At 33.1% G+C, this 24098-nt stretch overlaps 1 protein-coding gene across 3 annotated transcripts in view; it reads right to left on the bottom strand.

The window, feature by feature from the left end:
- Positions 1-24098, bottom strand: part of LOC129907124 (ecdysone receptor) — a 493732-nt gene that overhangs the window by 410735 nt on the left and 58899 nt on the right. The window contains exon 1 of one of the 3 annotated variants that reach the window (XM_055983197.1): positions 2371-2508. The exons of 1 other annotated variant lie outside the window; for it this stretch is intronic. The gene's annotated coding sequence lies outside the window, so the exon portion shown is untranslated. Of the gene's footprint in view, positions 1-1868; positions 1890-2370; positions 2509-24098 lie in introns of those variants that run through there. One more of the 3 variants, XM_055983198.1, reaches the window with a different exon arrangement.

Genomic DNA, 24098 nt, shown 5'->3' with positions numbered 1-24098 from the left:
AGTGACTTAATCCACTTTCATAATCAAGGGCACATATATTTAAGAAGGCATTAATCCATAAGAAAATTCAAAAAAATTTCCCTTTTTTATAAGTCGAATACTAGTTCTCAGTGAAAGGGGTTGTTTTCATTGTTTCTTGCTATAAGAGAATTTGTCTTATGTTTTTCGTTGGTCATTTAGAACTTTTTTAAAAAATTAATTTCTCGGCTGGTGTGGGTCGTAGAGAGCTAATTTTTTTTCAATACATAATTTAAAGGACTACAATAGTATTTCATTTTGTTAGCCAATACTTGCACCGTTTGCAAAATAATAAGGCAAGAGTTTGCTAAACTAAAAAACGATTTCGACTTAATATTATTTATTTTTTATTTGTTTAAACAAAAAGAATATGCACTAAATGGATAGAAAATGTTGTAACGTTGTAACTTTATTTTTTGCCGTAGGACATCCTGAAGCCGAGTTGTTATCAAAAAACGATATTTTTGGGTGTTTTCGCACCGGTCTTACTTGCGTTCATTTATCGATTGCTCGACCAACTTTAGTGATAAAGATTTCATTTTTTCTTTAAAATGCAGGTAATAAAGAGGGCTACAAAAGAGGCTAAAAATAAAAATGTTAACCATAATATAAGCTTTTTCCGGAATAAAAACCAAAATGTGTTTTTTAACAACTAGAATTTGCCTTAAACTGGCTGCCATTTTGTAGTAACTCACTTTAATACAATAAAATTACATACAACGATAGAAAATATTATAAGGAAGAGAATGTATGTTTATTTTTTGGTCTACGACAAACTGGAGCAAAGATATTAGCTTAGAAGTAAAATATCCCAAAAAATGCATTTTTGTGAATAACTCCGCTAAAAAGAATGATCAGGTGGTGAGAAATTGGGTTTAAACTTTTTAAATATACCCCTATCGATCCATGAAATAAAAACTGACAGTGCCCCTGTGCGCAAGGTTAGGCCCTTTATTTTGACGCTTTTACTGGAGTAGTAAAATTGATTTTCAATTCAAAGGGAAATCTTTTTGTTTTGTTTTAAGTGTAAATACCGTGTTTCATGTTGAATCAAAACTAAAACAACTTATTCTTCCCTTGTTCAGATCTAAAAAAGTATAATTCATGTCATTTTAAAACGAAACCAGTACAAATCAAATTGAAAAAAAGTATAAGGTTGAGAATCATTATTTTAAAAAACATCAATTTTTTACTTTGATTTTTCCTTGGGTTTTTTTCTCTGTGATAGTTTTTCAAAAACGCTGCATTCAATTAACTTAATTTTAATTTTACAAATAGTAATAGCTTTTTAAAAATGTATGTTTAAATGTTGTAGTTTAAATATTGTGTTGCCGTTGTGGTCAAATAATTTTTTTTTGTGTTTGAGGTCAATTTGTGAGAAAATTGCATTTATCCGCTTCAACGATGAAAGACTGTCCCTCACTCCAATGTATTTTTTTTTTCTTTACTTTTTTATAGACAATTTAAGCAAAACAAAAATTTTTTGATCCCAAAAATCTTCAATTAAATTTAAAAAATCAATACATACCGGCAATTTTTAACCTATAGAGGTCAAAGTATTTTCAAGTATTTTTGATTACTGATGATTGAAAAAAAAGATCATCAAAATCGGAGCTGTTCTGCCGGGTTCCCTAATATTTCCATCTTTTTACCTTAAGTTGCTCCACTATAAACAATATTCGATATTTGTAAATTAAAATATTATTTTTGTTATTAAAAATCTAGCGTATTAGCCTAAAACCTTGGTACTATCATTTATACTTATTTATAAGATTTATGTATCTTGAAGTACAATAATAACCTATGGTTGGACAAAGTGTTAAGGCTAAAAGTTCCTTATAAACACTTACCGGTGTATTAAACGTCTAAATTAGCACGCACATTATCCATCGCATAATTGTTTCTAAGTAATACATGAGTACATCCTAAAGAGACGTAAATAGGCCAAACAAAAAGAACAATTTGGAGCTAATTTTACTTTGAATTCATGTTTTTTATTATTTCTACTTCTATTTTATTTAACCTTTCTTTATTCATTTAATATGTATTCATTGTTTTTGTAACTTTTTAACAACTAAATACCCCAAGTTCAAATAAATTCTCTCAACGACCGACACGTTTGGATTGATTTTTGGCTGGTATCATGAATAGGAAGAAAATAAAGAATAAGAAGAAAACTCAATGAGAAAACCACACTGCAACTTTTAATGTATTAAGACGAAGGAAACCCCGAAATAAAAAAACACACTTCTGAGTTTGTGCTTATGTTTATGTATGCACAAATTTAATGAGTGCAGTGAACGTTTTCATAGAAACTGCGTCGGAAGGGAGATTCCTATGTTATATATTTACTTTTTATTTATTTCACAAGAAAACGAAAGCTCCTTCTATCTGTGAGAACCGGCGAATAGTGCAAAGACATAACGAACATGGTCAGTAAACATTTGTTGTAAACATAACTCCGTTAAATCCTTAAAGACGCACTCAACCAAGCTCGCTCGTCGACCGACAAAGAGAGACTAAGACTAGCAATTTCTTGCTTGGACTTCTGCTAGAGTTTGTGAATTAACGCTAGCTATACCCTCTTCCAAAGAGATACCTCCACGTCCACCTCACCCATGATGCTTTTTATTAGTTCAGTCAATGAGGAGGCAAATGCAGGGGATATGAAAAAAGTTTGAAGTCAGCAAAATTTGCAAGCAGCATTGAAGAGGGGCATTAATCTCACTTATGGTATTAATTGGTCTTGTGGAGCTTTCACCGTTTTGAAAAACGCGTATGTCTCAATATCTCGAGAACGACTTGTAGCACAGAAAATAAGTAAGGACTTTTCCGATTGGAAACATAATTATCTCTTTTTCATTAGCACGTCATTTTTTTATGAAATTAATTTTTTCAGAGCTTCAGCACCGTAAGTGGTGAGGTTTTTTATGTTTTTTGAGATACTTTGCGGTGCTCTAACGCTGAAAGTATAACTCTTAAAGGAAAATTATGTATCAGAGAAATATAAATAGTTCTGTGTACTTCCAATCAGAAAAGTCCTATGTGACAAGTCGTTCTCCAGATATTGAGACGTACGCGTTTTTCAAAATGGCAGAAGCCCCACAAGACCAATTAACGCAGAAATGCTCTTCAATTCTGGATCCAAACTTACACCGAAAAAATAAAAATTTGATAACAACAGCTAACAAATTAACATTTTTGAGTGACAAAAGTCGTCCAACAATTAAAATATCAATTTTGATATGATTATCATATCATTTTGACATTTTTTAATTTTAGGTGGATGGTGAAAATTTCACTTTGACAATTAAAATGTCAATATTGACTAGATTTTACGTTTCAGTTTATTTTAATGATATTTATTTCTTTTTCTTTTTTATTATTTTAATTATTTTAAAATCAAACAAAACATTGCTGAAAGTGAATATTCTTTATAAAATAGTGGTGATATTATTTTTTCTATTATAGGTGATATAGGTAATTGTTTTGTTATTTTCTCCCAAACTATGTGAAGTAAAAGTTAAAGCACCAAGAAGAACCGTCTGGCAATACGAGAAAGCCAACTGGGAGGGACTCAACGAATTCTTCAAAAACTTTAACTGGTCGCTATGCTTCCTCGATAGTGACGTTGATTCCAGTGCTGATATGATGACAAATTTAATTCTCTCCGGAATGAGAAATTTTATCCCGAATAGGGTTAAAACAATCAAACCGGAAGAGAATGCATGGTTTGATTCGAGCTGCAAAGAGGTTATCAGGGTTAAAGAGGCAAGCTTTCGATGTTATAAAGCCAATCCCACTGAGGAAAACCGAAAAAAGTTCAAACAAGCTAGAAAGGCCAGCAACGCCCATATTCGACGAACCAAATTTTTGCATGATCAAGAATTAAGGCAAAAAATACTACAATGTCCCAAAGGTAGTAAAAATTTTTGGTCATTTGTAAAAAATATTCGCAACACTACCTCGTCGTCGGTTCCAACGCTCGTCTTCAATGACACTCCTTCCATTTGTTAGCTCTGTTGACAAAGCTAACCTACTTGCGAGGCAGTTCGCTGCCAACTCAACACTGCCTGATAGTGTCATGACGCCGCCAGTACTTGAGCGCGTAAACGGATTCATGGGACAAATCTTCTTTCGCACTCGTACAGTAGCAAGAGTTCTTAAAGATCTTGACATACACAAATCCGCTGGCCCGGATAGTATCCCCCCCATCGTTCTGAAGAGGTGTTCTTCCACGCTGGCAAAACCACTGCGTAAGCTTTTCCATCTGTCCTACTCTACAGGTCTCTTTCCGAGTGGATGGAGAACAGCATTTGTCCAGCCTATCCCTAAAAAAGGCGAATCTTCCTCACCCTCAAACTACCGACCGATCGCACTTACGTCCCTTCTTTCCAAGGTCATGGAAACGTTGATTAACTTTCAACTTAAGAAATTTCTTGAGGAACGGAAGCTTCTTAATGACAGTACGGATTTCGTAGCAACAGGTTCACTGGTGATCTGATAGTTTATCTCACCGAGCAGTGGAACAAATCTTTACATCGTTTTGGAGAAAGTAAGATTGTTGCACTTGATATTTCAAAGGCATTTGATAGAGTTTGGCATCAAGCTCTTCTTTCGAAAATGCGTGCTTTTGGCGTCGATGAATCTCTTCTTCGTTGGATTAGAAATTACCTTTCGAACCGTTCAATACAAGTCGTATTGGATGGATTCAAGTCTGAAACCCACAAAATAAATGCTGGTGTGCCACAGGGCTCCGTTCTGTCTCCGACTCTCTTTCTCATTTTTATAAATGATCTCCTGTCTGAAACTTCTAATCCACTCAACTGTTTTGCAGATGATAGTACCCTCAGTTTTTCATATTCGTTTCCTGATTCTCGCCCAAGTTCTTCGGAAGTGGATCTTGAACGGCTAAATATGATAATCTCATTAAATTTTGATCTTAATAGCATTGTCCAATGGGGAATAAGAAATCGCGTAGAATTTAATGCTTCCAAAACTCAATGCTGCTTATTATCATTAAAGCGGAACATGTCTCCCATGCCACTATCCATGAGTGGTACTTGCATCGAAGAAACCGAAAAGCTTTCCATCCTCGGTATGTGCATTACAAACCACCTCCTGTGGAATGAACACATATTTGACACCGCTAAATCCGCTGTGAAATGTTTAGGTTTCCTCCGAAGATGCAAGAAGTTTTTCTCCCCGTCTGATCTAGCAATTATTTATAAGGCGTACATTCGTCCAAAGCTTGAATATAACTCCCACATCTGGGCAGGTGCTCCAATAACCTCTTTGAGTTTCTTGGATAGAATACAAAATAGAGCTATAAAAATGATAGGTGATAGATCAATAACTGATACAATTACGTCTCTCGAGCACCGTCGTAACGTCTCATGTCTCACGTTGTTCTATAGTTATTTTTATAAGCAGTGCTCCGATGAAATAGCTAGTTGCATTCCTCCCCTGAAACAATTCAACCGTAATACTCGCGCTTCAAGGAATGCTCATCAGTTTACCCTAGAGTCCAACTTCGGACGTACCGTCAAATACAGAGATTCTTTCTTCAGCCGCACTTCACGAATGTGGAACGCGTTACCCGCCTCTGTTTTCCCATCCCATTTGAAAACTCAGAACTTCAAAACTAATGTTCATCGGTATCTCCTTTCAAACCCCTCCCTATTTTCCTAATGCTCGTACTGTGTTCACCATATTAAGGGTACATTAATCCCTTTAGTGCGCGCTTATTATAAAAAAAAAAAAAAAGTAAAATCTTATTGCCGATCAAATTTTGTCAGTAAATCATACATTTTCCTTCGAAAAAACACAAAGCGCCTTTAAACTAGTACACAATAAGAGTTTTTTTATTTAATATTTTTCAATTATTTGGAATGAGAAATTGATATGAAAAAATTAAAATAAACTATCAAAAAATTTTCAAAAATGTGATATTTAAATATCATCCTGACAATAAAAATATTGTTTTGATATTTTAATTATCATAAAACGCATTTTATAGAGCATTTTTTGCTGATATTTAAAAAATGTTAATTTGATATTTAAAAAATGTTAAATTGATATTGGTTTTTTTTTTCGTTGTAGCTAACGTCAAAATTCAGATTCTTCCTCATTGACTGAACTATTTGGAATAGTTAATTTCTGCTTTCAATGTTTTTCGCCAGTGTTTCTATTTTGAGGATGTCTTTTTGTACCCCTACAATAAAGCTATGATAACTCCGACAAAAGAAACAACAACGAAATGATGAAAATAATGAAGTAGGTGTAAATGGTTTCGCCTTCAGTTTCATGAAACCATGTCGGTCGCAGGGAGAAAAATGACAATGTTTTTTTTTCGTATATGCACTTGCTGCATTCTTGATTTATTGCAGTTTGCAGCTTACCAACATCAGCAGTAAAATGAGTTGTAGCAGAATGCCAAAAGAAGCGCGAGCGTAAGTCCACACACGATTTGCAGTTCAAATTATTGTTCAGTATTACTACGATGCGTCGAGTCAGTTTTTTTTTTATTGCAACCTGTGAAGTTGAGACGATTGTGGCGGTTAGGGTGTCGAGACAAGGAAGGTTTTAACAAGAACAACATCATCATGGTCAAGCACAGATGACTACTGTAATAAAGTGCAAGACCGTGTCGCATGAAATTGCTTCCTTGGGTTTTTTAAAGAAATCAATAGGGGCAATTAATTTTACTATTTCTTCTTTTGTACTTGAAAAAGGTTTTTTTTTTTTTTTTTATTTATTATTATATTATTCTATTTTTTCTAATTTTGGCTTTGAAATTATTTTTTTCATTGCTTGGAATAAATACATTAAAAAAATAGACTTAAGTTCGTTTTTGAACTTTGAATTGAGTTAACTATCACTGGTCGGCAACGAAAATAAAGAGTTTGAACCCTTAAAGATTTGTATGTTCTGATTCCGAATCTAAAATTTCATTGGCACGTCACGGGACTTTTGCTATAGCTATAGCTCAGGCAAATAAGTCAAAACATGGGCATGAAATCGGATTTTCTCGTGCAACGTGTTCGGGTGTTTGTCCTTATCATAAAAGTCAATTTGTTGGGATGATTGGAGGTCGGGAGCAGCCTCCATTTTGAAAAAGTGATTGGTTATTGGTATCGTTCATATTGAATAGTTCCATTGTTATTCATTTTAACAAAAAATGACAAACGCAAGACTTATAACAATAAAATTATCTAAAAAATGATATACAAGACTCCGTGTGTTGATTAAATAAAATTTTATAGGTGGTCAAAGTGCACTGAGAGAAAAAACGCAACGTAAAATGTAAAATGTTCAAAGTTGATTTAATGTTGAAAAAATTAACATGAAACTTCTTCAAAATAAAATTGAAACAACGTAAGAAATTTTTTTATTTTTGTCGGACTTCAGCTTTTGTTGCATTTAATCACTCTAATTTTCAACAGTGAGATAGCACGTTGGTAAAGCATTCGCCTAGTAACCCAAGAGTTGTAGGTTCGATCCCCAGCAGCCCATTTTTTCTTTTTTTTTTTTTTATAAATTGATGCTTTTTGTAAAGTTGAAACAACTTTGATTTGAAGATGTTTTAAGACGGTAAACCACTTTAAACTAACGATGTTCTACTTTGATTTTAAAATTTTCGTCATCAACGCAAAATCATTCCGAAAAATAGTTGAATCAACGTGGTTTTCGTTGATTTTAAGTAGATTTTTCCCTCAGTGTGAGGGTTTGTCTCACAAGGTTGGGGCAAATGACATTTGTATCTTCAGAGGACACACTGATAAGTTGATTTTGTGATTTTTTTAATAAATGGACAAAAACTGGGAATAAACAAAGAAATAAGAGAAAGCAATACAACATAATAAGAAAATATTTTGGGAAAACGAATATTTTTTAACTTATTTCACGTTAGTTCATTAAAATCGGTAATGGTTCATTAACCAAAAATAAAATTGAAAAGACAACGCATGTTGGAAGTATGTATGTAATTGCAAGACTTTATAAATGTATTTAAAACTAATAACTTTTTTGTTTTGCAGCTTAAAAAACTATTTGGCGCCACACATAGAAGTATTTTTATTAGAAACCTGGCCAAAATAATTGTTCGTAGGTTTTGTTGTTATAAGCAAAGCATACAGTTCTTCTTCTAAAAAAAAAAAATGCATTTCTTATGGGAGAGATTTTTTTTTAGATTTTTTCAAAAAAAAAAAATATTTTTGTAAGAACACAATATTTTTTTGTAAAAACACAATATTTTTTGTAAACCAAAATAGAAAAAAAATGTATTCTCACCACGATTTTTTTTTCTCGCAAAACAATGTGCATCCCATTGTCTTTGCGGAAAAAACTTACAATTGTCATCTGTTCACCACAGACTTTTTTCAAGAGAAGAAATTTTTTTTCAAAACTTTTTTTATCAAAAAGAACTGTATATTAGGCTATAACGAAGAAAAATATAATTAAAATTATTTTTATTTTACCTGGTCGAAACGCTTTGGAGTTTAGGTCACTTGAACTTTAAAATTGCTTTTGTTTAAATATGTAATTGCTGAATAGTTAATTGCACTATTTTTATAAAGGAACTTGATAAAAAAATTATTTTTTTATAATTTGGAACAGTTTGTATATAAAGATTTTTTCGGTAACTCAGCGAGAAATTTGTTTTTGAGTTACAACAGTCTTGTAATACTAGTGCGATGTACATATATATTAGGCTGGGTCACAAATGTATGGAGACATTTTTTTTGCTGATTTTTTTACGGACACAATAATGAAAAGGTGCTAAACTGTAAATAGAACAGTAATATAAAGTTTGGTTATAATCAGACTTTATCTTCTGTCTCCGGTTGCCCAGCCAAGTTCTCTATGAACTTTGGTCCTACACCCTTAGGAAACAACTCAGGCCGTTTTCGAACCATTCTAACTTTTGTTTCAATAATGTCAAACATTTCAAACTCGTTTTATTTGTTAACATAGTCCAAATCAAGATCCTCAAAAACTTTCAGCTACGTAGGATTAGTAGTTTCTGAGAAAAAGGCCTTTAAAAATTGCAAAAAGAGTAGCTGATAACATACTAACTAACAAATGATAAAAATTATGGCAAACTTCTAGTTTTCATAGAAACTTGTTATGGTCATGGATCTTGAAGTACATACAAAGAAAAAAAATCGAAAAATTGAGATTTTGCATTCATTTTGGTAGAATTAATATCAATTATTAAAAAGTATACTTCTGAATACCCTAAAATCTTGAAACTTGGTAGAATTGTAGTTAATGCAAAGGAAACATATTCAAACTTCAGATTTTCTGCCTTGGAGGCGTAGTATTGCCTTAAAAATAATAAATGAAGTATATAATGTTTCATAAATTAATTAACAAGTCTTTGAAAAATGTAGTTTTGGTTTTTTTTTTTAATTTCTCAAAAACGACAAAACATTTTTGCATCTGGTTTTCTGTTTTTGCTTGAAAATAAATAAGAGCATTGAATTTTGAAAACTTAAATAGTACTTAATCACATAAAATTTTGAAAAAAAAATAGTTCGCAAATTAAAAAATTTTTTTTTTCATAATTTTGATTTTGAAAATTAATTTTTCAAAAATTGTTTTATAAAACAGCTTTATTTGAAAGCAAAATAAAAAAGAGATTTTGGGCTCAACAAAAAGGTATAACATGTTGTTGTAGGTATAACGGTTGATTTTTAATAATATTTTTTCCTAATTAAATCATTTTTTTAGAAAATTGCCCCTGTTGGCTAAACGGGGGCGAATATTAACCCCCTCCAAAACGATTTTTTTTCTTGTCCCGACCCAACCTACACGCTTAAGCTTTTTGGCACATCCCCTTGAATAAGCTTGTATAAGAAATGAGATAATAATAAATTAAGCAAAGCGTATGTGGTTTTTAGGCAAAAATCAGCTTTTTTCAAAAATGAAACCACAATCCGGAGGCACTTAGGCTTAAAATAATGAAATGAAATTTTACTTATAAGCTAACCGAACCATTAAGCACCTTTTAATCGCTGAGCCTTTTTGAAAATCCAAAAAATTGTATTTTGACCCACCCTAATATATATATACCTACCTACGACCAAATACAATAAGGCCCATTTGCTGAAACGAAACTTAAATATATAAGTGAAACGTAAAGCCCTAAGTTCTACATAGTGGTATAACTGTATGTTTCTATGCTTTTTACGTTTTGAGAAAATTGAAAAATAACAAAAAATAAAAATAAAATCTGATAAAATTATTTTTCAATTTTCTCAAAACCTAGAAGGCATAGAAATATATAGTTTTCACTGTTTGATAAGGAATCAATTAAGGCAGTTTTCAGCATGAGCCAATTTTTTACTAAAATTCACAGTCTGGACAAAAATAGTAATTAATGAGTTTTTAAACATTTTTTTCGCCTATTTTTTACTTTGAAATCGATTATTTCAAAAACAATTGCTTAATTAAGAAAACTATCATACACACAAAGGCCTTTTTACGGTTTTTTTTTCTAGAAAATTTACCGATATTGATATGGGTGATAAGATTTAACTGAGCCTTATTATTGAAGCTTAATTTTTTGATGCCGGGTACAAAGGGGTTGAGTCAAAAAAATCGATTTTCAGATTTTTATTGGACTTCAGTCAGTTTTTTTTTTCTCTTGCGTTTGGTCCTATCGCCATAGCTCTAGAGTATCTCCTTCCGTTAGAAATGATTCGGTACAAAGGGTTTAAGTCAAAAATTCTTTAAATTGTACGGTACCAAGGGCGTAAGTTGGCTTAACTCCTTTGTTTTTGCTTTCATTTTTAATTTTTAAATAAAAAAATTGATCCTAAAGCGTTAAGCCAAGAGGAAGAAAAAAAAAAACGAAAAGCGATTTTTCTACTGTATTATATTAATTCAAAAAGAATTTTCACATTTGGTAATTAATCACATTAATATTTCCAACTTTCTTTTATAAATTAAACCTTGTTATCAATGTTAACAAAGATTTTTCTTGACTTAACACCTTTGGACCAAGTTTATTTTTGAAGACTAAATGGCTCTAAAGTGTTAAGTCAACACAAATTTTTTTTAAAAACGATCATTTTCTGGTCAACAGCATATGGATATTAAAATAGATCTTATAAATGATGTTTCTGCATCATTACTTTTAAAAATAATAATATTCAGATTTACAAACAAAAATTGAAACTTCAATTTCATTTTCCTCAAAACAACATTTTCTGACTTAACACCTTTGTACCCGGCGCCAAAGAATTTACCTCTAATAAATCTGCAAAGTTCCAAAGTTACAATTTTATTCATCGAACAGTTTTTCTGTTCTGAGCGATTGAACTTTTGAGATGAAATTCAGCACCAAATTTTTGCAAATGTAAATGACTTACTTTTAATCACTTTGGTATCAGCAAAATCAAATTCTTTCGAGTTTTCAAAGTTGAAGATCGAAAAATATTACAATTTGAATTCAACAAAACATGGTTTTTCTGTTGATCCATTACTTTTGTGACACCCTGTATGTATAAACTAATAAATAAAACTCAAAGCATTGCAGAATAACGGGTGTACTAAAACAAATTCATTTAAGTTAAATAAATGACTTTACAAAAATAAGAAGTTTCTAAGGCCGAATTGAAATAGAAAACAAGAAAACTTAATTAAAATCGTAAATACATAAGTGAAGCATTCTAAATAAATTCTCCATTTAGGTATTTTTTTTTAGATTTCTGTCACAGCATTTCCATATCACATATTGAAAAACACCAAAGTAGTACGCATTTTAATAAAAATGGAGTAGATGCAACAGTTAACTTTGAATTCATTTTATAACAAGACACGGTCTCAAAACAAATAAAAAAGTTCAGCATATTGTGTATTAAGCACTCGCTTTGCCAAACTTTTAGCTGTTAATTTTGAATTTCAGAAAATCGACTTTTCTCCAGGTTTTTACTCCAAACATTCCTGTGTGCGGTGATGACGACGAGGACGTCAAAAATTAAGCCCAATTCAGAAAGCACAAAACTACAAAAACAGCTAATAATTTCAAAAATCGAAATAAAATATAAAAACATTTTATAACCGTAAATTTTGAATGTGATCTTTTAAAGGAACCACTTTCCTACCACAATCAACAAACATTTTAAAAATATGTATATGATTCACCTCGACAGAAAAAAAATGTAGGTATGCAAAAGTTACAAATTTCCCATACCTACAAATTTGTATGGGGAAAGTATGATGTCCCTCAAGTTAGCAGAGCAAGGTCAGCAGAACATAAGTTTTGTTATTAGATCTTTTAGTGCTAATTAAGTGCCCCAAAATTAAATTAAGTGCTCCACTACTTTTGGAAAAAAATAATGTTCTGGTAACTTGATTTAAAGTAGAGCAATAACCAAAAAATGACTTAAACTGTTCGTAGAAAAATTAGATTTGGTATAAAATTTAGGTGCTCATTAAGTGCTTTACGAAACCAAAAACAGATTTCCAAAAAATTTCCGATTTTGAAAAGAAATGAATTACTCGTAAGTACCCCATTTTCCGAGATTTTCCATTAAAAAAAAATTGTCATTTTCCATACAAATTCGTGTTTTGCTAAATTGAATTTAGTTTTTTTTTTTCAAAAAATTACACTTTTTTCGATTTCATTCGAATGGAGAAATTAAGTGCTTGGCTGATTTGAGTTAAGTACCCCATTTTTGGAAGAATTTTCAGTGATTTTTCATTCAAGTACTGCCATAAAAACATATGATTAACATAGTCGCATCCCCAGGTCAGAATTTTTTTTTCTTTTTGTGTTCTTCAAATTTTATAACTGAAAAAATTGTTTCATAAAAGTTAAAAAAAATTTATTGGTGAATAAAAAAAAGTGAGCATAGCATTTTACGACATTTATTATAATTCCTAAATGGTAAGTTTTAAAGTAAACAGTTCTTCTTCTTCTTCCTTTGCTCGGCGCTGTTATGATCTCGATGTCGAGGGGATCATAACTATCCCACATATCTGCTTCACACTAGTGATCCACCTGTGGGGTTCGCCAGGTTGACCTCAGAGATCGGCGGCAAGCCTCCCGGTTTTGTATTGTTCCATTTCTGAGGCCAGCTAAATGCTGGTGTTTTTGCATTTGCTTGTACCAGGAGTTTTTAGGCCAACCTTTCTTTTTATTTCGTGTAAAGTAAAAAGCTATTACATATTTTGTGGCAAATAAAATTTACCACAACTTTGTCTCATAAAATTTTTCTCTAACACCAAAACTATCCGAACTACAAGCGATAGTCGCAAAACTGTTCAAAACAAAATGGGGGCCAAAGTCGTACCGATATTTTTGTGGAAAATGATGGGTTTAGTTTCTATAATGGTGTACTTTAGTATTTTGAGTCCGAATTGCAGTTGCGAACTATTTGTCAACAAAAGTATAACTTGCTAAAAGAGCTCTTTGTATATGTATTTATTGTATTTATTTATTGCATCCCAAAGTGAAACAGAGCGTGCTTGTCCTCAATTAACCTAATATAGCGAAGAAATGAAGGATAATAAGGAATCTTGATAATTAAACCATTTTGTTTAAAAAAGAAATAGAACGATAAACATTCCTTTATACGTTGAAAAATTTATAAAAGCAGATGTAGATGTAGATGTTCATAAGTATTGATCTCTAATGAAAGGCAGTAAGACAGAGGAAAAATGAAGCTTTTTCATTTTAGTTTGACAGACAATCCAAATAAATCACTCAAAATTGAAATCGAGCACAGAAATTTATTATAGTTCGGTTGATATTTATTTCTTAAAGGAGGAAACGCAAAGTTAGATCACCTTAATTTCTTCAAGGTTGGTCATAAATTGTAATGTTAAAATTTTTAATTAAACACGAAGCATGACAATAACAAGGATTCTTCTGTTTTGATAAGAAAATGCAATTAAGTTAGAAATTTATACACATTTTTATGGACAATTAAAGCTTCCGCTGAGTATACTCGTTACTCGTAGACAAACAATGTGTTTGCATATAGTACAGGTAAAATAGTACATAAAATCAAGAAATAAAAAAAAAATTGTTACACTCATGAAACTTGGCAAAAAGTTTGCTTTTGGGATAAGAACCAAGTACAAAAAAAGTCTATAAAAAAAGTTGGGTGGAAGGGTGTTTTTTCGCGGACAAGAGGGAGGGGGCGAAGGTCAAAAATATACTGAAAAAAATTGTTTGTCGAATATCATCATATGACACATGTTTTCAAGATATTTTTTGATGCTGAATCTAATGACATAAAAATAAAGTCAACACGATTGCTCTAAGAGAAGTTATAGCCGATTGAAAACAAGGGTGCTTGTTTTTTTACTTCAACAGGTAAAATATAACCGAAACCCATGGGAAAAGCATGCTACACTGATGAAATTCGGGATGAAGGTTTAACATAAATTTAGATAAAGCAGGGACAAGGGATTCACAAAGTTCTTAAAATTATTTTTGGTGAAAGGGTGTTTTTTTGATGGGTAAAGTTGTGTGTGAGGAAGGTATCATAACAGCTGACTTAAATTTTATTAATTTTTAAAACTTGGTGTAAATGTTTTAGTTGGTATAAGAATTAAGAATCTATAAAGTGTACAAAATTATTTTGAGTGAAAGGGTGTTTTTTTTAAGAAATGATGAAATTCGGAATTAATACCACAAAATCTAGGAAAAAATTGTTACACCAATGAAATTTGGTAAAAATGTTTCATTTATAACAGAAACCAAGAACCCGAACAGTCTATACAAATATTTTAGGTTAAAGGGTGTTTTTTGGGAAATAGGGAAAAATGCGCGATAAGTCCGATAAAATCAATGGTATGAATGTTACCCTTACGAAATTCATTAAATATGTTCTCTTTCCAATGGGAATTACGAATAATGTAAGTCTATAAATTTGTATTATGTGAAAGGGTGTTTTTTTTTTAGAAGTAAAGAAAATATGGGTATATTTGAAAAAGTGTGTAATACTAGAGTAATATTAGTGGTACCCTATTGAAATTTAGCAATTATGTTACTTTTAAGATAAGAAACAAGAATCTAAAGTGTCTATAAAAATATTATGGTTAACAGGGTGTTTTTTTGAGTGAAAACAAAAATGATGGGTCACCCTAATGAAATTTGGTAAAAACATTGATTTTGGGATAGAAAGCAAGAATAAAGAGTTTTCATAAAAAAATTTTGATGAAACTTTTTAACCGCCACACCTACGCTGCAGCACGTCCGCACTATGATCAAAAATTTCTAAACCGCCGCACCACCGCTGCAGCACGTCCGCACCGTTTCATTTTGAAAAAATGAAAAAAAAATCGCTGTACCAACGCCGCCGCACCACGACTGCAGCACGTCCGCACTATTTCATTTTGAATGAAAAATTCGGTGCACGACCCCCGGACCACGACTGCAGCACGTCCTTACTATTTAATTTTGTATGAAAAAAATTCTATTCTGTTACTTATAAAAATGTTTAGGTCGTCTTCAATGTTATTTTGCCTTAAGTAACAAATTGCCAGTTCATGCAAACATGACTTGGTGGTCGAGTGGTTAAAGCGTTGGTCTTCTAATTGAAAGTGCTCGGGTTTGAATCTCCTTCTCGTCGGTAGTTTTTTTTTTTTATTTTTCAAAATTCCAAAATTATGTATCATGGTGCGGCGAATTTTTCATACAAAATGAAATAGTGCGGACGTGCTGCAGTCGTGGTGCGGCGGTGGGTGCAGCGAAAATTCAAGATTTTTTCTTTAAAAATTCAATTTCTATTTTTACTCGGGATGCAAACATGACTTGGTGGTCGAGTGGTTAAAGCGTTGGACTTCTAATTGAAAGTGCTCGGGTCGAATCTCCTTCTCCGTCGGTAGTTTTTTTTTTTTTTCAAAATTCCAAAATTATGTATCATGGTGCGGCGAATTTTTCATACAAAATGAAATAGTGCGGACGTGCTGCAGTCGTGGTGCGGCGGTCGTCCACCAAATTTTTCATTCAAAATGAAATAGTGCGGACGTGCTAAAGTCGTGGTGCAGCGGTGGATGCGGCGAAAATTCCTGCAAACGGCGGTGGTGCAGCGGTGGTGCGGCGCTCAAGATTTTTTTCTTTAAAAATTTAATTTCTATTTTTACTCGGGATTATATCAATTTATCATATCTATTTTTTATCTGTTTCTCATTCCAAATTATTAAAAAATATCATAAAAAACCTCTTAATTTGTACTAATTTAAAGGCACTTTGTGTTGTTTAGAAGGAAAGTGTATGAATTACTGAGAAAATTTGATCGCAAATAAGATTTTACTTCACATAGTTTAGGAAAAAATTAATAAAACAATTTAATCACCTATAATAGAGAAAATAATATCACCATTATTATATTTATAACGAATATTCACTTTCATTAATGTTTTTTTTATTTTTAGTTGGGCGGCTAAGCGGCAAAATCGTGCACTTTGTGATAAAAGCATGAAATTAACATCATTGGAAGTACTCAATATAAGAGATATTTTGAGATTTTGGGCCACCTTGTGTTCCATTCGGAAGGGTAGATATCAAAGTTCTGTATTGCACTCGAATTATTGCATATCATAGTATAGGCAATGAAACATTTGTATTATTATGATACATGATTTCGGTGTATTTTCTAACGCCCGGTCGAATGAAATCAGTTCCAAAATGTCTCGTCCATCATGTAAAAAGTTATTGGACTCTTTAAGAATTGTCTTTTATTTAAAGAAAAAGAGTCAGAATATTAGCAAGTAGGTACTCCTTGAAAAAAAGTGGTAGACTGATAAAATTTTGTGTGGATGTTTCATATACCATAGAACAAAAAATAATAAAATATGTGCATCATTTTAAGAATATGTTCTTCATCCATTACAATTAAATTTATAAAATAGATTCAAGTATTTATAAGTATATTTAATGTAGGTACATAATGTTATAAATAATATAAGAAATTACTGCGTTAGTATTTAACGTGTTGAATAAATATGTAACTATATGTTTCTATGCTTTCTAGGTTTTGAGAAAATTGAAAAATAACAAAAAATAAATTCTGATTTTCTCAAAACCTAGGAGGCATAGAAACATATAGGTTAGGTAAATATGGTAGTGCACAGCTAAACTGCAGCATACACGGGGGCCTATTGGTCCATTGTGATCCCCTTTTATTTAAAAAATCGCATTGATGTTCCTAAACTGTTCATCGGTTTACAAAAACTGGCTCATTTACGAACCATCCTGTACTTTCAATGAATTTTCTCATGTTATCCATTGGCACCTGCGATAGATCGTCCAGTTCTCCTACGAACCTTTTTCCGAAGTAACGGAGTCGCTTTGATTGGAGGTTTGGGCAATCGCAGAGCAGGTGTTTAATGCACTCTATTTCCTCTACATCTTGACAGCTTCTGCAGAAATCAAGTGCAAATACACCCATTCTAATAGCCATTGTACCAATGGCACAATGACCCGTTAGTACACCTTTCAAGATTCCAATATTACTTTAACCCAGGGATAAAATATACCGAGTTCCTTTTTCGTTGATTTTAGGCCATAAACTTCTAGAGATAATACAATCGTCCCTAGTTTTCCAGGTGTTATTGATTTTTTCCTTCGTCATTAGGTCTATTTTCCTTTTGAGCACACCGATAGGAATATTTGTTCCCTTACTAATTAGGTGCTGCTATCCTCTTTTGATGCTGACCCTAACCTAGCTAGTTCATCCACTATTTCATTCCCTTCTATATTGCTATGCCCAGGAACCCAGCAGAGTTTTACTTGGTTAGTGTAGCAAATGCTATTGATTTTCTTTCTGCAGTTTAAAACCGCTTTGGATCTTATCGTCTCACTGGCTAAAGCTTTGATAGCAGCCTGGCTGTCCACAAAGAATGTTATCTCCGAGGAGATTAGTTTTTCTTTGTGAACCAATTCTGCCGCTTTTTCTATAGCAAAAATTTCAGCTTGAAACACACTGCAATCGTCTGGGAGTCTATATGATTCTCTAATATTGAGAGGTTTACAGAACACCCCAACTCCTGTTCCTGATTCCATTTTTGAACCGTCAGTGTAGAAGGGGAATCCTTCTTCGCTGATAAGCGAATTGGAATCCCACCCCTCTCTTTCTGGTATAAAAATGGAGAAATTTTTATTGAAATCTACTAAAGGTAAAATGTAATCTGTAGTCTCATTCAAACGCATCTTTGCATGATAGACCCATGACCATAAGTGTTTTGCCTCCAATAGCCCAATTCTTTTAATTGAAGTGCTCTTTTAGCTGCCGTGCATCTTATGAACTCGTCTAACACCGGGATGTCTAAAATTATTTCCAACCCTGCTTGTGGCGTAGACCTTTGTGCCCCTGTAATCCCTATACACGCTAATCTCTGTACTTTGTTAAGGTTCTTGAGATAGCTTGATTTTTCAGCAGCTTCCCACCATACGATAGAACCATAGGTAAGTATGGGGCGAATAATCGCCGTATATACTTTCATTGGATGACTTGAGGTCGCATATCCCATCGGGCACCAAAGGTTTTTTTGCATGTGTAGAAAGCGCATAGTGCTTTTTTCATTCATTCCTCAGTGTTACGTTTCCATGTTAGCTTGGAATCAAGGATTACTCCAAGATATTTAGCTTCTTTGGAAAGAGTCAGAGGAATATCATCAAGTTTAAGAGGATTAAAATCTTCCGGGCTGCCCATGAAGATATTTCTTTGAGTACGTGTTCCATAATATCTCCGACGGTGGTAAGAAACTTACCTGTTATCAGAACTACAATGTCATCAGCGTATTCTACTATTTTAATACCTTGGTTTTTGAGTTTTGTGAGAATTTTGTTAACCACAAGGATCTAAAGGAGAGGCGAAAGAACCCCTCCTTGTGGCGTACCTCTTGAAGGTAACTGTTTTCTCTACCGTGCTATTTCCCATTTGTGAGTTAATGATTCTGCCATTTAACATCGTATGAATCCAATCTACTATGACAGAATCTACTCCAATATCGACTGGACAGTATTTATTGATTCTTGTTAACGTTGTTAAACGCTCCTTCGATATCTAAAAATACTGCTAGTGTATGTCCTTTGTTTTCAAGACTTTTCTCAATATGCGAAACTACCTCATGCAGTGCAGTTTCCACTGACCTGCCTTTAAGGTAAGCGTGTTGGTAGTTGCATAAGTTGTTAGAATTGAGAAGTTCCCTAATATGCAGATCAATGATTTTCTCAAGTGTTTTAAGGAGGAACGAGGAGAGACTTATTGGTCTATAATCTTTTGCGGTTGTCGGTTTTCTTGCTTTTGGAATAAAGAACACTTAAACCTTTCTCCAACTCAAGGAGCAAGGACTTTACGAAGCCTTTCCGCCTCACTTGTGTTCTCAATGGATTCGCAGTGCCTAGCCCATGAATCTTTTTTAGCCTTCCTCAGTTCTTTGGTGTAAAGGTTAAGTTCGGCTCTATATGAATTCATGTCTTTCTCTAATTTGCTCATTTTTGCTCCATTGAAAAGTTTTCTGACCTCTGTTCCACATTTCTTTTACTCACTATTCCACCATGGTGGGTTAGTGAGCTTTGTGCAACGGAATAGAGGACAGTGTTTTTCAAAAGCAGTTTTCATTTTAGTAAGGTTTTGAACAGTAGTATCGATGGCTGATGTATTTGAAAGCGTCAGATCTAGAATTTCTTCTCTGTTTTTGTTTCGAAATGTTGGGTGATTACCCCTATTGCATATCGTCATGTTAGAACAAAGAATGTATTCAAAAATTGACTCACCTCTTTTATTGATATCATTACCTAAATTAAAATTTTTAAATACAAAAGTATGGCATTCTAATCAAGTTTCACCATAAGAGCAAGTTAGTTTGGTGTGTTGAAAATTTTATTAAAAGTCGAAATTCTTTTTTTTAAATTCATGTCTATATATAAAATTGGGAAACATCCGCGAAAATTGCAAAAAAAAAAAAAAACAAATTGAGAAAATACAAGTTCCTGGAATATGAACAATGTTAGGTGCAGGGAACTAAGTCTACGGGAACTAAGTCCACTGATGTAGTTAGTTCCCACTCAGTGGGAACGAAACCCATTTTAGTAAAGTGGAGTAAGTTCCCATGCTAGGTGGGAATCTAATTCCTAAAAAAACGTGTGGTTTTCGTTCGCTCTGAATGTTAACTTAATTCCCATTTCACCAAGAAGAAGTTAAATAAGAATAAAAAGAGTCGCGAGTTTTTAATTCGACTTTTTACAGAATCTGGAAAATCAGCAGTTCATTTCGAAATCCGGTTTTCAAGAAACTGAAAAGAGTGTAACACGCACGGAACTAACCCAATTGGATGTTAGTTCCATTTAATTTGGAATTAACATCCACGGGACAAGGCACAGTTTAGTTAAAAAAGTGTTGTTATTGGCGCCTTCCTGGTGACTTTACATACCCTTAGCGGAGCAACGAAGTTATGTGAGCGGGACAGAGAACCCTAAAAGGAACCCCTCCTTGTGGCGTACCTCTTGTAGGTAACTGTTTTCTCTACCGTGCTATTTCCCATTTGTGAGTTAATGATTCTGCCATTTAACATCGTATGAATCAATCTACTATGACAGAATCTACTCCAATATCGACTGGACAGTAATTAATTGATTCTTGTTAACGTTGTTAAACGCTCCTTCGATATCTAAAAATGCTGCTAGTGTATGTTCTTTGTTTTCAAGACTTTTCTCAATATGCGAAACTACCTCATGCAGTGCAGTTTCCACTGACCTGCCTTTAAGGTAAGCGTGTTGGTAGTTGCATAAGTTGTTAGAATTGAGAAGTTCCCTAATATGCAGATCAATGATTTTCTCAAGTGTTTTAAGGAGGAACGAGGAGAGACTTATTGGTCTTAATCTTTTGCGGTAGATTGTGTCGGTTTTCCTGCTTTTGGAATAAAGAACACTTAAACCTTTCTCCAACTCAAGGAGCAAGGACTTTACGAAGCCTTGTGTTCTCAATGGATTCACAGTGCCTAGCCCATGAATCTTTTTTAGCCTTCCTCAGTTCTTTGGTGTAAAGGTTAAGTTCGGCTCTATATGAATTCATGTCTTTCTCTAATTTGCTCATTTTTGCTCTATTGAAAAGTTTTCTGACCTCTGTTCCACATTTCTTTTACTCACTATTCCACCATGGTGGGTTAGTGGGCTTTGTGCAACGGGATAGAGGACAGTGTTTTTCAAAAGCAGTTTTCATTTTAGTAAGGTTTGGAACAGTAGTATCGATGGCTGATGTATTTGAAAGCGTCAGATCTAGAATTTCTTCTCTGTTTTTGTTTCGAAATGTTGGGTGATTACCCCTATTGCATATCGTCATGTTAGAACAAAGAATGTATTCAAAAATTGACTCACCTCTTTTATTGATATCATTACCTAAATTAAAATTTTTAAATACAAAAGTATGGCATTCTAATCAAGTTTCACCATAAGAGCAAGTTAGTTTGGTGTGTTGAAAATTTTATTAAAAGTCGAAATTCTTTTTTTTAAATTCATGTCTATATATAAAATTGGGAAACATCCGCGAAAATTGCAAAAAAAAAAAAAAACAAATTGAGAAAATACAAGTTCCTGGAATATGAACAATGTTAGGTGCAAGGAACTAAGTCTACGGGAACTAAGTCCACTGATGTAGTTAGTTCCCACTCAGTGGGAACGAAACCCATTTTAGTAAAGTGGAGTAAGTTCCCATGCTAGGTGGGAATCTAATTCCTAAAAAAACGTGTGGTTTTCGTTCGCTCTGAATGTTAACTTAATTCCCATTTCACCAAGAAGAAGTTAAATAAGAATAAAAAGAGTCGCGAGTTTTTAATTCGACTTTTTACAGAATCTGGAAAATCAGCAGTTCATTTCGAAATCCGGTTTTCAAGAAACTGAAAAGAGTGTAACACGCGCGGAACTAACCCAATTGGATGTTAGTTCCATTTAATTTGGAATTAACATCCACGGGACAAGGCACAGTTTAGGTAAAAAAGTGTTGTTATTGGCGCCTTCCTGGTGACTTTACATACCCTTAGCGGAGCAACGAAGTTATGTGAGCGGGACAGAGAACCCTAAAAGGAATTTAAAATACTGAGAACCCGCGAAGCGAGGCAGGCAAGGTTTCGGTTAGTTAAAAAGACGCCGACATTGGCGACTTTAAATATCCTTAGTGGACCGCTCACGCAAGTTCGTTCCTCTGCTTAGGTAATGTTAGATCGCCAGGCATACGCAAATGTTTGTATGTTAGTGAAGTGTTATAATTTGGCAAACGCGAAGCGGAAAAACGGAATCTATTTAATTTGTACAACCGCGTTTGGGTTGTACAAATTAAATAGATTCTCATGTTAGCAAAAGTTTTTCCACTTCACCCTGTTATCAAATCAAAAAGAATACATATCAAAAATATTTTCGAAAAGACTTTCAATTTCCATGATCTTATTTTGTCACGAATCACGATGCTATTTCGACTAACCATTAAGTTTGCCAACTTCTTTTTTTTTTCAACATCTTGTAATTGTGCTTTGCATTGGACTTCGTACTACCGACAAAAATAAATCAAGACCGGTTCTACTATTTCGGTTCATCAGCAGTGTACATGTACATATTAACTTGTCTCTGAAGGTACTTATACGCAAAAATAAAAAAAAAATTCATGTGGGAAATGAGTGCCGAAATTGTTTTTTTGGGACTTATGTCTCAGTAGTGAGGGACATACCTAAGTCACGAATTGGATTCTAGTAAAGTGGGACATAAATTCCGAAAATAAAATCGGGACTTATGCCCCTGTGCGATTTTTTTTACTTAAATGTACTTTTACGAAAAATCACGCTTATTTGATTACTTTCGTTTTTCTCTTTTAATTTTCCAAGTACACTTAATTTTTGCTATGAAAACCAGTTTAATTATATTAAATATGTATTTCTACAAGTGCCTTATTGATTTTCAGATATACAGTGTTGGACAAAGAATTAGCACACTCATAGAAGAAAAAATTAAATTATATTTAGAAAACTTGTTTCTATTTCCATGTGTTCATTTTTCTGTTAATAACATTACTTACACATATAAGTATATTTTCCCCAAAAAAAAATCTTATAATTTTAATATCTGAAAGAAATATATGAAAAAAATTCTAAAAGCATCCATTTTTGTGTGGCCATGCAATTAGCACATTTCAATAAAATTGCTTGTTTATGATACTTAGCGTTACTAGAACTATATTTTTTTAAATAATTTGTTGGAAATCCTTTATTCTTTAAAACCGAATTGAGTTTTCTTGGCAAGCTCTCTACTTAGGCCTCACAGTGTTGCTCAGGTATTGAATAGCAAGCATTGTGTATCTCTTGCCTCAAATCTGTTAAAATTTTCGGTTTTTGTTTTTCAATGCGTTCCTTCACGTCATTCCATACATTTTCTATCGGTTTTAGATCGGCTGATTGAGCAGGCGACTTTAAAACATTTACTATATTGACCTCTAAGGCACTTTTCGCTAATTTTGAAGTGTGCTCAGGGTCATTTTCGTGCATAAAGCGCCATAAAAGGGGCGAATTTTCTTCGGCATATGTAACGCTAACGTGAAATGGTTCAGGATAATATCTTTGTACAAATTCTGGTCCATTTTGGGGTTTAATCTTCAGTATTGGACCAACACCGTGGCAAAAAAAGGCAGACCACACCATCGCGTTTTCACCAACTTGCTTAACTGCCTTAAGGGGTAATATCACCTTGTAAACCACGAAATCGAGCGTCATTTTCATTAGCGTATAAAACAAAGAAGAAATATTATTTTCTTTTGGTGTTTGTTTAGTTTAATAAAGTATATTAATAGGTAACAGAATAGGCTAATGTTAAATTTTTTAATGATGTGAAATTTTTTAAATGGCGGTGTAGTCCAGGATGATAGTAAAATCCTGTGCTCCCATCGGGCGACCAACTAACTCCTACAATTTTTAACCGATTGGGCTGAAATTTTGTGTGGAGCTTAAAAATACTATTCTCTAGTGAAGTACGTAGGATTTTTTTGAAATATTAATTTTTAAAGAAATGGCATTAGTTTGAAAAAAATTATTTCATTCCAAAAAACAAAATTCGTTGAAAAAAGACCATAAAA

Source organism: Episyrphus balteatus, chromosome 1, assembly GCF_945859705.1.
Source record: "Episyrphus balteatus chromosome 1, idEpiBalt1.1, whole genome shotgun sequence".
In the NCBI taxonomy this organism is placed as follows: domain Eukaryota; kingdom Metazoa; phylum Arthropoda; class Insecta; order Diptera; family Syrphidae; genus Episyrphus; species Episyrphus balteatus.
The sequence above is the reverse complement of the archived record's forward strand: the minus strand, read 5'-3'. Positions and strand labels throughout refer to the sequence as shown.